This window comes from Phyllostomus discolor, chromosome 6 (assembly GCF_004126475.2).
Source record: "Phyllostomus discolor isolate MPI-MPIP mPhyDis1 chromosome 6, mPhyDis1.pri.v3, whole genome shotgun sequence".
Taxonomy (NCBI): domain Eukaryota; kingdom Metazoa; phylum Chordata; class Mammalia; order Chiroptera; family Phyllostomidae; genus Phyllostomus; species Phyllostomus discolor.
In genome coordinates, this window is record NC_040908.2 from 109,081,880 (window position 1) to 109,096,756 (window position 14,877).

At 37.3% G+C, this 14,877-nt stretch overlaps 1 protein-coding gene across 2 annotated transcripts in view; it reads right to left on the bottom strand.

Moving 5' to 3' along the window:
• The window catches only part of TMEM135 (transmembrane protein 135), a 320,100-nt gene that overhangs the window by 115,511 nt on the left and 189,712 nt on the right, over nucleotides 1-14,877 (bottom strand). The window lies entirely within an intron of this gene.

Sequence of the window (14,877 nt, forward strand, 5' to 3'; positions counted from 1 at the left end):
ATACCACCTCCTAAATAAATTTAGATCAAAAAGAAGTGGCATGTATAAAGTACAGTGCTACCTTTTGTACAATGTACAATGTACAAAAAATGTACAACGAAACAAAATTAAAAAAATGGATTGAGGTGGAATTAATATGTGCTGTGTTAACTATTTTCCAAATAAATAAAATGTCAACCTTCTTCTCTGCTCTTAATATTTTTTAAAAACCTATAACTTTTTTATTTTAATATTATATGACACACCTGATTAATGGATTTGCCAGAAATACCTTAAATAATTAAATATAAAAATAAAATTTAAACCCTGACTGGTGTGGCTCAGTTGTCTGGGAATCTTCCCACAAGGGGAGGGGTCGCCGGTTCAATTCCCTGTCAGGGCACACGCCTGGGTTATGGGTTCAATCCTGAATGGGGCATATACAAGAGGAAACCAAATGATGTTTCTCTCCCACATCATTGTTTCTCTCCCTCTCTTTTTCCCTCCCTTTCCTTCTCTCTAAAAATGAGTAAATACAATCTTTTTAAAAATAAATAAAATTTAAGCTTAAAATCCTAATAACCTAAGTGATATTTATTTTTTAATCCTCACCCAAGGGTATTTTTTTTATTGATTTTAGAGAGAGAGGAAAGGGGAGGGAGAGAAAAACATCCATTGTCTCCCATACAAGCCCCAACTGGAGATCAAACCCACAACTTTTTGGTGTACCAGACAACACTCCAATAGAGTCACCCAGCCAAGGCATAAGTGACATTTTGGGGGTTAAGGGGCAAGCCACAGGCAAAACCACAGTGGCTACAAATAAATCACTAAGTAATGAAAAACTAAGAATTTTAATAAAATTGTTCATTACCATCATAAAGAAATCTATCCTACTGACAGCACAAATTTAGCAAATGTCACTTGCTAACTCAGAAAGACATCTGTATCTAAGTTACAGGTTACCATCTTATTTCTTGATTCTGATATATGAGTAAAGTGTTTTTTATGTGACAACACAAAATAATTTAGTGTTATTTTTCCTTTTATACTACTTAATAATACTCTGTATGAAACTTGGGTATGTTTTACCATTTATGCCGAATGGCAACTTCTTGCATTAAATTGAAAGAACACACAATCATGCAGTTATTGCACCTTCTGCTTATATCAGGATATTCCTAAAAAGGAATAGGAGAACTAAGTAAAAATAGGAAAAAAGGAAAAAAAAGGAAAACTAAGTAAAAATACTTAGTTTTGTTTGTCTGAAAATAAAAATAACCTAAACCTGAAAATACTTTATTTCCTTTTTTGTTGTATCATAAATAAGTTCAGCTCATGTTTTTTAACTTAGAAAAACATAACTGTTTCATCAATATCCCCTCAATGTTCCAAATTTTAATTTAGAAACACCAATATTTAATATTAGATAACATGTGTCCCAAAAATACATATCTATTCAGAGAGTAATTTTAATTCCTTTATGGATAGTAATTTTCAAAAAGAATTTTTGGCATTTTTTAAAGCCCACTAAAAAAGTATATACTACATTATCTCACTTGTAGGATTATGTGTTTCTAAAAGTACAGGTTTCACTGAAAATTCATTCAATCTGGGCTTTGTCTGATCAGGAATCAGGAAATACTGAACAGTGACCATGTTGCGAACAATTATATTTGGAATCTACTTCCTGACAACTCTGAAAAGACCTTCCTGTAAAACAAAGCCTCAACTTCAGGTTCTTTGCACCATTTTCCATAAAAATAATGATCCCAACTGTGCACCAAAGAAAAATAGAATGTTCCAATGGCCAGGCACCTAAATCTGATATAGTCAAATTACAACAGTTTTAATCTGGAAAGACTGGCATATCCTAAAATAATTAAACATATTACAGATTTTTTTGACATCATTCTTTTTAATTTTATTTTCTCAGTACTTGTGCCAAGTTAAGTCAACTATAGTGAAAACAGACTGTGAAATAATAGTTAATGTAATTTTAATAATCTTCATTTTGATTTTAAGTATATAAAGATTATAACAAATTACCTATAATATTTAATAAAATATATAACTTAATTTTTTAACATTTCAGCATTCCAAAAGTTGATGAATGTTATATACTGTTTTTGTACATAATCCTGAAATGTTTCCAATTAAAACTGTCACAAATATTATTTTTACATGATTTTATTCTCCCAAAATTATGAAATCAGTTTTTAAAAACTAGTTTAAATCTTCAGTAGTTCTAGTCAACAGAATGGTATCATTCTATACAAGATCACAACTGCTGTAAAATGGTCTTGTCCAGATACTGAAAATTGTTTTAAAATGCTACCATAATATCAAGCAAATACCATTGTTAACATGGTAATGACATGGAACATTAACACTAGGAGGCAGACATACTGCACGCTGATAACAGAAGACATGCAAAAATAATTTCCACTTGTATGCAGTAGGGATATGACGTTTTAATCATACAAAATAAAAATTACTCTTGCCAGCTTAATTTGCAGGAAAAGAAGAGAAGAAAGAGAGAGAAGGAGGAAGGAAACATTTCACAGTAAACAAATTACCTGTTTGGCTAGTTAAACTTGCATTTGGTAGCTTGTAAAGAATATTGAGATTTTAATAAACTTCCTCAAGTAACACATGTTTAAGACTTAATTTTTAATGTATGATTCACACTATAATAAAAAGGCATAACTCTTTAAAAATTAAACATAATACTAATGGTTTTAAAGGTTAGAAAAATAGCATACAACGTTCATTAAATGGGATATGCATTCACACCTTTAGTAAGATGATGTATTCATCTATTTATGATGTTATAAAAAAGCTAAAATTATGACAGCATCAGGAAATTAGCAAGATACCTAATGATTTTCTAAAAAACAGTACATCACACCTGACTTGTTCTATATATTGTATAGCACTTCAATGCTGAAAGAGAAATACACTTGTTCACAGCCAACTGTCTCTGACTTCTCCCAGAGCACCAGGTACACTGGGTTAGGTTTTCCTTTCTCTCTTTACTTCCACACTTGTAGCAACCAGTGACTTCAAAGAGAATTCTAGAGGGCTAACAGAGGATATAAAAGGCAACAGAAATCTTGCTCAACATGGTAGATTAGGAATAAAAGGCAATCATTTTAACTAGAGTTTTAAGGTTGCTTTAATTTGTATATTTTATGATAATCAAATTTCAAACTATACCTAAATATGTTGGTATCATTATTGGTATTGGTATCAGTATTCTCTAAAAAAGTAAAGCTATAAAATGTAGAGAAAACTAAAATAGAAAGTAAGTATTTCCAAGAAAGAACTGATACGCCATAATAGGAGAGAATTTTTAAAGTCTTCTTCTACTAAAGGATTGGAGTAATTTTTTTAGAAAACTTTTCACAACAGCATATAGTTATCTGCACTAATGCACTTCAGACTTTAGCCATGGCATATAAGTGCTTTGTACAATAAGTCCAACAGTGGCTACTAAGCTCTCTTAATTGCAGTGTTTTATCAATTTTAAGAATATGTGCAAGAAATAGTAGCTTGCCCAAAATTTCATTCAAAGAAGATCTACGTTCATTAGCCTTTTTCCCTCTGAAACTTCAGCAGAGGGAACGTTGCCTTCTGTGTGAAGCCAAAAAAAAAAAGTTACTTTTTCATTAAATGCAATGGAAATAAAAACCATTAAAAAGATTTAAAATTCACACAATAGTGTACTCTCACATGTTTCATTGACTCAAAATAGACATAAAGAATAAGCATGAACATATTAATTAGAAAATTACTACATTAACTTTCCCTGACAGTAAGTGGAACAATGCAAAAATAACAAGATTATATTTTACTACAAAAATATTTCATAATTTTCCACAGCACTGCTTCAATATATACCAGTTAAGTAGAAATTTATTGGGCATCTACTATATCCTAGCATGACCTAGGCCCAGTAAAAACTCAAACTAAGCATAATATATCATTCTCTTAACTTATGAACAGGTAGGACATGAATATGAACCAACTAAACAAAAATGAAAAAGAAAACTAATTAATTCTTTTTTACTAATCATACAATAAAAAAGAATTCAGATAATCTTAATGCCATAACGAAAAATTTAAAAGCAAAACAGTTATTCCTTGGGTACTTAGTAGCAACTAATTAATACTTACCCCCTCAAAAAAGGGTTCATCTCCAATTATTAGTAACAAACTAAAACAATTTTGGGACTTCCAGCCAAGAAGGAGATATGGGTAGATATACTTTGCCTCCTCACACAACCAAAAGAAGGACAACAACAAATTTAAAAACAAAAAACAACCAGAACTATCAGAAAATTGAACTGCATGGAAGTCTAACAACCAAGGTGTTAAAGAAGAGACATTTATCTAGACCCATAGGAGGGGCGGAGATGGGCAGTAGGGGTAAAGGGAACAGTGTGGCAAGGCAGCAGCTGGAGGACCAGGAGGGTGAGGTGGGGCGAGGGGGTGGCTGGCAGAGCAGGCAGTTCCCACCTTCACATGCAGATAAACGAGGAGTAACAATTGGGGAGCGAGACAGACCACACAACCCAGGGTTCCAGCATGGAGAAATAAAGTCTCAAAACCTCCGACTGAAAAAAACCTGTGGGGGTTGAGGTGGAGGAGAAAACTCCCAGCCTCACAGGACAGTTTGTTGGAGAGACCCACAGGGCCCTTGAATGTACACAAACCCACCTACCTGGGAATCAGCACCGGAAGAGCCCAATTTGCTTGTGGGTAGTGGAGGAAGTGACTGAAAGCTGAGGAAGAGCTGAGCAAGTGGACTTGTTCTCTCTCAGACCCCTCCCCCACATACAGCACCACAATGGTGAGCTGCCCCACCCTTGTAAACACCTAAGGCTCTGCCCCTTACTCTATAACAGGTACACCGAGACAAAGAGATATGGCCCAAATGAAAGAACACATCAATGCTCCAGAAAAAATACAACTAAGTGACAAAGAGATAGCCAAGCTATCATATTCAGAGTCCAAAACACTGGTAATCAGGATGCTCACAGAAATTATTGAGTGTGGTTGCAAAACAGAGGAAAAAGTGAAGGCTACGCAAAGTGAAATTTTAAAAAATGTACAAGGAGCCAACATGAAGGGAAGGAAACTCACACTCAAATCAACAATTTGAAGCAGAAACAAGAAATAAACATTCAACTGGAACAGAATGAAGAAACACGACTTCCGGCAAGATGGAGGAATAGGTGGACGCACCGTACCTCCTTGTACAACCAAGATTAGAAAACCAATAATTTACAACAATAATTTACTATCAGAATAACACCCAGATCCGGCAGAGGATTTATCTGAATGGAAGTCGGGCAGCCAAGAAGTTGAAGTAGACGCGTTCATCTGGACTGGTAGGAGAAGACGAGCCCGGCAGGCGTGGGCCTGGCTTGAGTCGGCGGCGCGGAGGTTGGGGGAAGGTTTGGCGCGAAATCGGCGCAAAAGCCATCCGGCGCGCAAGAAGGCAGTGGTGATCCCTGGGTACGCAAGCTGCGGCTGGCAGACCCAGAGGGGTAGCGATTGTGGACCAGGGCAGAACTCGCGGCCCAGAAGCCCAGACAAGGGTCTGAGTCCAAGGGAACGGAACTACCGCCATTGTTTTCTCCTGCCCGCTCCCGCTCCCGCCCCGCCCCCACATATAACGTCACAATCTAGCGACTGGGGTGCCCAGCCCAGGTGAGCACCTAAGGCTGCGCCCCCCACCGTAGCAAGAGTGACCAGACCGGAAAAAAAAAAAAGGAGAGACAGGGGAAAAAAAAAACAACTATGTTTTCAACAGAGCAGATCAGTCCCCTAGGACTCATCCTTTTGAGCGACCAAGAATTAGCCAATCTATCAGATGCGCAGTTCAAAACACTGGTGATCAGAAAGCTCATGGAACTGGTTGATTTTGGATGAAATTTAGATGAAAGAATGCAGATTACCATAAAACAGATGCAGGAAGACACGCGGAGGAGAGTCAATAGTGAAAGGAAGGAATATGAGCCTCAAAACAATACAGTGGACCAGAAGGAAGATAGAATCAACCAAGCAGGAAAGCAGGATGAAATAAGAATTCAAAAAATTGAGGAAAAGATTAAGAGCATCCAAGACACCTTTAAACGTTCCAATATCCGAATTATAGGGGTACCAGAATCGGAAGGGGAAAAGCAACAGATTGAGCACGTATTTGAACAAATAATAAAGGAGAACTTCCCCAATCTGGCAAAGGGAACAGTCTTCCAAGAAATCCAAGAAGCTCAGAGAGCCCCAAAGAAGTTGGACCCAAGAAGAAACACACCAAGGCACATCATAATTACATTAGCCAAGGTAAAAACAAAGGAGAGAATCCTAGAAGCAGCAAGAGGTAAGGGGACAGTCACCTACAAAGGAGTTCCCATCAGACTGTCAGCTGATTTCTCCAAAGAGACCTTACAGGCAAGAAGGGGCTGGAAAGAAATATTCCAAGTCATGAAAGACAAGGACCTACATCCCAGATTGCTCTATCCAGCAAAGCTCTCATTTGGAATGGAAGGGCAGATAAAGTGCTTCTCAGATAAGGTCAAGTTAAAGGAGTTCATCATCACCAAGCCCTTATTTTATGAAATGCTAAAGGGACTTATCTAAGAAAAGAAGATAAAGAAAAGACATGTATAGTAAAAGGACAGCAAACTCACAAATATTAACAACCACACCTAAAGCAAAACCAAAAGAAACTAAGTAAACAATTAGAACAGGAACAGAACCACAGAAATGGAGGGCACATGGAGGGTTAGCAGCAGGGGGGTGGGAGGAGGAGAGAGGGGGAAAAGGTATAGAGAATAAGTAGCATAGAATGTAGGCTGAAAATAGATAGGGGGAGGGCAAGAATAGTACGGGAAATGTAGAAACTAAAGAACTCATAAGTATGACACATGGACATGAACTAAAGGGGGAAATGTGGGTGGGAGGGGGGTACAGGGTGGAGGGGAGAGAAGGGGGGAAATGGGACAACTGTAATAGCATAATCAATAAAATATATTAAAAAAAAAAAAAAAGAATGAAGAAACAAGAATTCAAAAAAAAGAGGAGAGGCTTAGGAATCTCCAGAACAACTTTAAATGTTCCAACATCCGAATCATAAGGGTGCCAGGAGGAGAACAGGAAAAGCAAGATTTTGAAAACGTAATGAAGGAGAACTTCCCTAACCTGGCAAAGGAAATAGACTTCCAGGAAGTCCAGGAAGTTCAGGGAGTCCCAAAAAAGTTGGAGACAAGGAAGAACACACCAAGGTATGTCATAATTACATTACCCAAGATGAAAGATAAGGAGCGAATCTTAAAAGCAACAAGAGAAAAAAAGACAGTTACCTACAGGGGAGTGCCCATAAGACTATCAGCTAATTTCTCAAAAGAAATCTTGCAGGCAAGAAGGGGCTGGAAAGAAGTATTCCCAGTCATGAAAGGCAAGGACCTATATCCAAGATTACCCTATCCAGCAAAGCTATCATTTAGAATGGAAGGGCAGATAAAGTGCTTCCCAGATAAGGTCAAGTTAAAGGAGTTCATCATCACCAAATCCTTATTATATGAAATGTTAAAGGGACTTATCTAGGAAAAAGAAGATGATCACAAAGATGAACAGTAAAATGACAAAAAACTCACAACTATTAACAACTGAACCTAAAAAGAAAAAAAACAAAAACAAACTAAGCCAACAACTAGAACAGGAACAGACTCACAGAAATGGAGATCACATGGAGGGTTATCAGGGATGAGGGCAGGGAGAATGGGGAAAAAGGTACAGGGAATAAGAAAAATAAATGGTAGGTACAAAACAGACAGGGGTAGATTAAGAATTGTATGGGAAATGGAGAAGCCAGAAAACTTATATGTAAGACCCATGGACATGAACTAAGGTAGGGGAATGATGGTGGGAGGGGGGTACATGGTGGAGGGGTACAAAGAGGAGGAAAAAATGAAACAACTGTAATAGCATAATCAATAAAATATATTTTAAAAAATAAAATAATTTTGGTATCTGGTTTCATTAATATTTAGCTCTTTAGAAAAATAAATGCAAAAACAAAATGGGAAAACCTGAAAAATGTGTACAAAATATGAAGAATATTAATAAAAATTTACAGGCTAACTTTTTAATGAACCATATCTTAACCTTAAGAAAAATCATAGATAAGGTGGTTTTAAAAATTTATCTTACAATTTTCAGACATCTAAAATATTTCTCGAATCAGATTTTACTACCACTGTCCTTGTTTAGAATCTATTAGATCCAACCTCCCCAAGAGCAGGTACCACATTACCTCCACTGTTGTATGACATCCAATCATAACTTAACAGTGTACTATAATATCTGATGGAAAAGGAATGAGTAAACAAAAAATGGAAACCAGATAACCAAAATATGTATGAAAACAGTATCACATGGCTCATTCACAGATATAATCACTCTATTCAATATGTAAACTTATTTTATAAAGAAATAAACTCAAGCAAGGTTGTTTAAATGAGAATAGACCTAAAAACAACAAATTCAAATCACTATATCAAATTACGTAAGTTAAAGCTTATCTCTCTCATTTATAAGTAATATGATGACCAATGTCTTCGAATAGTACACACACTACAAAAAAAGTATGTTTTAAAAAATGCTTATATTCACTTATATTTACCTAATTAACAATGCCTTCATCTTCAGGTTAAAGAAAGTATAAATAAGAAAGGTATACTTCTCTTTAAAGAAATGATATATTTCTGATGCTTGCCTATACATAAAGTATGTATGTAATTTAATTTTTATTCTCATTGGCTTTAGTACAAAAACAAAGATATGGTCTTCTGAGTAAAAATTTGCTTTCAAAATTAATCTTAAAAAATACTGAAATTGGTACCAGAAATGACTTTAATAGAGACAGAAAGCCTACATAAATCAAATATTATAAAAGAAATAGAAAAAATTGTTACACAGCTCCCAACAAAAAAGCCCCAGGCCCAGATGGTTTCTCAGAATTCTAGCTTACTTTTAAAAACTGCAAACACTCGATACTTGAAACTACTCCAAAAACATAAGGAAAACTTCCAAGTTATTTCTGTAAAAAGAGTATAACACTGATTGCAAAACCTAAAAACAACTTCACCAAAAAAAAAAACCCTACAGCATATGTCATTTATTAACATTACTGCAAAAAAATCCCACATAATATGCTCTAACAGCAAAATTTTTAAACCCATATATCATGACCATGGTGGTTTTAAAATATATTTCACAAATTCCTTATGTGCCTCCCTTCAAAGAGTGGAACCTATTAACCTATTTCCCCTCCTAAGTGTTGGCTGAATTTAGTAACTCACTTCTAAACGAGGAGAATGTGGCCAAAGTGATGGTGTGTGACTTAAGAAATTGGGACATAAAAGACATTGTGGCTTCCTCCTTGCTTCCTCTTGAAACGCGCTCTGGAGATTCTTAGAGTACCATTTTTGGGAGGTCTTTGAAATTCCACAAGATTTGTCAGTATTTGGATTTGATTGTCTAAGAGTCAGTTTCAAGTTTTCCAATGACTAAGATACCACCAAAAAGAAAGAGCTGAAGTAAAAGATTGATTAATTCTTATTAAAAATACTTCTTTCCCCACACCAATCCCATTCTCTTTCACCTAGTACCACTATCACAACTTCTTTTTTAACCAAATGGTTTTCTGTCCATGGCATTCTCTATAATAATCCTCAAAGACAGCAGACAAAGATCAAATGGATTTAGGCAGTGACAGTACTTCACAAAGATGGAGATTATGTCTATCAGGGAGAAGAGCTTTGAAGTCTGGAGAATATCTGTAAACAAGCAAGAAAGAACTTGAGGGCAGATCAGCTTCAGTCCTATCTAAACAGGTTATGAAATAAAGCGAGTAAGATCTCTGTAAGACAGCTCTCTTAGGAGTCAGCAGATTCGAAAGTATTAAAGTAGCATTTCCTTGTTCTGTATGATTTAGTTAAAAAGAATATCTGGCCCTGCTAGATCTTCACCTTTCAAAAAGATTTTTTAATCCTATTTTAATAGCAGTTTCAGGATGCATACTTCCCAGCTCCACAAATATTTCTGTAAACATGTGTTACCAGAAGGATGCTGTCCACTCAGATTTTCTACTTGCTATGCTCAAACTCTTAACAAGTTTTAAATGATTACTATGCAGTTGAGAACTCATGGGATTCCTGAAAGGGAAACGTGGAAAAGGTCATGATTACAGATGTATATTACAGATAATAGTAAGCTCACGCATGGGATAAGGCAAGCTTTCAAAAACTACGACAGTATACAATAATAAGGCTTTTAAAAAAACACGGCTCCACTTTATACAATCATGGAAAGAATATATTACATTGGAAAAATGTTAAGTTTTATATAATTAAAAAGTGACAAAGACAGTCTTTGCCCTTGAGAATATATGAAGCAATGAGATAATATACAAAAAGCAATTAAAGAACAATACAAAATCAAGGAGAAGTGACTACTATGGAATAGAATCCTTTGGGAGAAATGTACATGAAAAAGTTAAAACTTAAGCTAAAGACATATAAAATATGTGTGTGTAATTTTAAACATAGAGTTTGCATTTGCATTAGAATTCATTTTATGGTTGTGGTAGCAACCGGAAAATACTAAAGGAAAACATTTTAAAGATGGGGAATAGCAGAGAGCTACGGTTCACCAAGACTCAACGATGGCCATGAAAATGTTCCACAAAATTAATAATTCATCTTCTCAAGCAGGTGAGCTAACCATGTTTGGAAAAAAATAACATTAATACTTCTTCAAGTTGGAAATTTTAAAACATTTCCAATAAATACATTCCCTTCATGAATTTCAATTACTAACTATAAGTCAACATAAACTACCCTGGCTGGCCTAGCTCAGTGGATTGAGCGCGGGCTGGGAACCAAAGTGTCCCAGGTTCGATCCCCAGCCAGGGTACATTCCTGGGTTGCAGGCCATAACCCCCAGCAACCGCACATTGATGTTTCTCTCTCTCTGTTTCTCTCTCTCTCTCTCTCTCTCTCTCTCTCTCTCTCTCTCTCTCTCCCTCCCTTCCCTCTCTAAAAATAAATAAATAAATAAAATCTTAAAAAAAAAAAATAAGTCAACATAAACCAACAAATGCTTACTAAGGAATATGGAAAATTCTGTGGAGAACAAAAAAAGAAGTATCTATTGATCCTTACCTACAGAGTTTACTATCTCCTAGTTTTAAAAAAGTAATAACAATTAAGACTAAAACACTTTTTAAATCTATTAAATTTTATCAACTTACAAGTTTTGAAAATGTGCTATCATACTATCTCATTTTTATCATTCGTCTTCTAAAACCTCAAACATGGGATAAATTATAAAAATATGAATGTTGAGGGGGGCTAAGATGGCGTCGGAGTAGGAAGGAGCAGATTCGGCTTTCCTCTGCTCAGGGGAGAAAATCCTGACCGATCTATGGAGTAGAGAGGCAAGCAACCAACATACTTCAGCATTTTTGAAAATAGAGGACCAAGGATTGTGGCAGAACCGAAAGAACAAAGAATGGACCCTAAGGGGAGTGCTGCAACAAGGTAGGGTCCCAGGACCAGCGTGTGGTCTCGGGGCTGCAGCCCCAGGCCCGGGACTGCTGCTGGGTTTGCCATAGGGTCCTTGGGAGAGAGCCAGGTCAACTGCTCCCTCCCCAGCCAAACAAGGTCTGAGCGGCTCTGGGAGGAATCCAGGTGCTGGCAAACACACAGGGGCTGTGAGCACCTTTGGAGGCGGTGGACACCGGAGGGGCTGAGTAGCGCAGTGGACCCGGACCCCCATGGTCACCAGTCTGGCTGGAGCATTTGGTGGTGGGAGAAGCCAGGCCAATGTGGGGAGTGGCGGGCTTGAACGAGAGGAATTTCTCAAGAAGAAGGAGTGAATAGACACAGACACTGTTTGGGGAATTCTCCTAAAGTGATCAGTGGCTACAGCCTCCCTGCTACCCAGCCGTGGGGGCGCACCGGCACACGGGCATGCCTGCAGGGAGAGCATCCCTGCACCCAAGTCCACAGCAGTAACCCTGGGTAAAGACCTGATTCCCACACCCAGGGTGCAAGGCTGAGGAGCCAGTGTGAACTTTGCTGGCCAAGGAAGAAAAGCCAAACAAATCATCCTTCAGCCAGCATCAACCAGCAAGAGCAGAAAAACCGGTTTGGCCACTTTGAAATCAAGAGACTTTTTAATTTGATTCTATTTTTTTAACAATTTTTAATTTTTTAAGTTTTATTGTTTTTATTCTCTTTTGATTTCTTTTTCCTCTCTTACCTGATTTCTTGTTTTATTCCTTCCTCCTTCCTGTACTCCAATTTTATCTCTTCTTCCTTCCTTCGTCTGCCTTTTCTATTTTTTACTTTTTAAAATTTTTTTCTAAATACCTACAAGTGAGACAAAATCCTGGATCTGTGAAAAAACCAAAGTTGAACCCAAAGAAGGGGCATCACAACAGCTGGGACAGTGAGATAAATGTCACTCTGCTATTACAGAGAACTTGCAAGTTATTGCATATTAGTATTATTATTATTATTTTTTCAGTATTCCTACATCTTTTTTTAATAGTATTTTTATATCCCTCTTCTTTTTGTATAGTCTGCTTTGCTAGGCTGGATATATTGTATGACTTGACAGCTTTCCCCTGATACCTCTTTCCATACTGTATTACTAATCTACTGTCTTTTAACTCACCTGTGTCCCATTAGTACATTACTCAATGTTCTGTACTCCCTACTCTTGTTACCTAGATCTCATAGACTCTGTCATATGAATGTTGCCATAGTATTATTGTAAATAATTGCTGTTCCATGCAATTGTAATTATTTCACAACACCCCCGCCCCCAGATCTTAGCCCATTTCAAAGTTTCCTGAACTCTATTACTGCAGTGGTTAACTCTATTCTCTCACACACTACACCTATTTACTATCCTTTACTCTCACCTTACCCCAGAATCTGACCTCCCACAACCTCCCTGCTTTATAGATCCAACTCACAATCCTTCCTTCCCCAACAAGAGTCTTATCTTCTTTCCATCCTTTCTAAAAATCAGCTAGCTGGGTGGAAGATCACGGTTAACACTATACATAGTCAAAGGATCTCCTATCTCTTCCCTACTTGCTACTACTGTAAATAGCATAGAATTCTCTGTTGCTGTCTTAACCATTTTGCCTTACCCTCCAACTGATGACAAAAAAGAATAGGTGGGGGAGGTGAACACCAGGATACCCACTGGAATAGGAAACCCAACAACAAAGGAACCACTAACAGATAACAACAGAAGAAGGTGAAGGAGGGAGTAGTAACCACACAAACCTCAATCCAGGACCTATCTGGAAATACATCTAAACAATAGAGACAGTACCCAATACAAACAACTGAACAAGATTTCTTTAAACCTTATACACACAGAAGAACCAGTTTCAACACAACCTGCCCTCACCAGCACAACAAAATACAGGAGGTGGTGGACAGAGTGACCCTCATTTAACCAGCTGGTGGGAAGGAACCACCAAAGAAGGACTCAACAACAACCAAAACCCAAAGGCAAACACAAAGCCAACTTAAACGACAGGCCAAGACCAGTGAGCTTGGGAGATCAAGGAAACAGCACCACTGAAACTCACTGCTATTCTACTAAAGTAGTTCACAACATAAACCCAGGGAGCCAGAACAGATCAATATACGAAGCTGAGGCGAACAAGAAGAGTCTCACAAACAATGGGAAGACAAAGAAATAATCCCCAAATGAAAGGAAAGGAGGAAGCCTCAGGAAAAATGCTAAATGAAATAGAGGCAACTCAACTACAGATAGTGAGTTCAAAACAATGATTACCAGGAAGCTCAATGAGCTCACAATGAGCTACCAGAAACTACAGGGAAGCTACAATGAACTCACTGAAAACTACATCAGCATAAAAAAGGAAACAGAAACTCTCAACACGGGCCAAGAGGAAATGAAGAATACAATTTCTGAACTGAAGAACACAGTAGAAGGAATGAAAAGCAGGATCGATGAAGCAGAAGATCGGATCAGCGAGCTAGAGGACAAAGTAGAAGGAAACACCCAGAAAGAGCAAGAAAAGGAAAAGAGGCTCAGAAAGAATGAAGAGGGATTAAGAGAAATGCAAGACAATATGAAACGTAATAATATCCGTATAATAGGGATACCAGAAGAAGAAGAACAAGGGATAGAAAACCTATTTGAAAAAGTAATGATGGACAACTTCCCTAATTTGATGAGAGAAAAAGTCACACAAATCCAGGAAACACAGAGAGTCCCAATCAAGAGGAACCCTAAGAGGCCTTCCTCAAGACACATCATAATTAAAATGGCAAAATTTCAAGACAAAGAGAGAATCTTAAAGGCAGCAAGGGAGAAACAGGAAGTAACATAAAAGGGAGCCCCAATAAGGCTAACAGCTGACTTCTCAATGGAAACACTCCAAGCCAGAAGAGAATGGCAAGAAATAATCCAAGTAATGAGAACCAGAGGCCTGCAACCACGACTACTTTACCCAGCAAGGCTCTCAATTAAGATAGAAGGCCAAATAAGAAGCTTCTCAGATAAAAGAAGTCTAAAAGAATACACCTCCACTAAACCAGCTCTGCAAGAGATGCTAAAGGGACTGCTTTAAGGAAAGAAAGGAAAAGAGAGAGTGAGAGAGAAACACACGTACATAAAAGGCAATGAATAAGTACCTATCAATGATAACCTTAAACGTAAATGGATTAAATGCTCCAATGAAAAGACATAGAATAGCTGATTGGATAAGAAAACATGACCCACACATATGCTGCCTACAAGAGACCCACCTCAGGATAAAAGATCTGCACA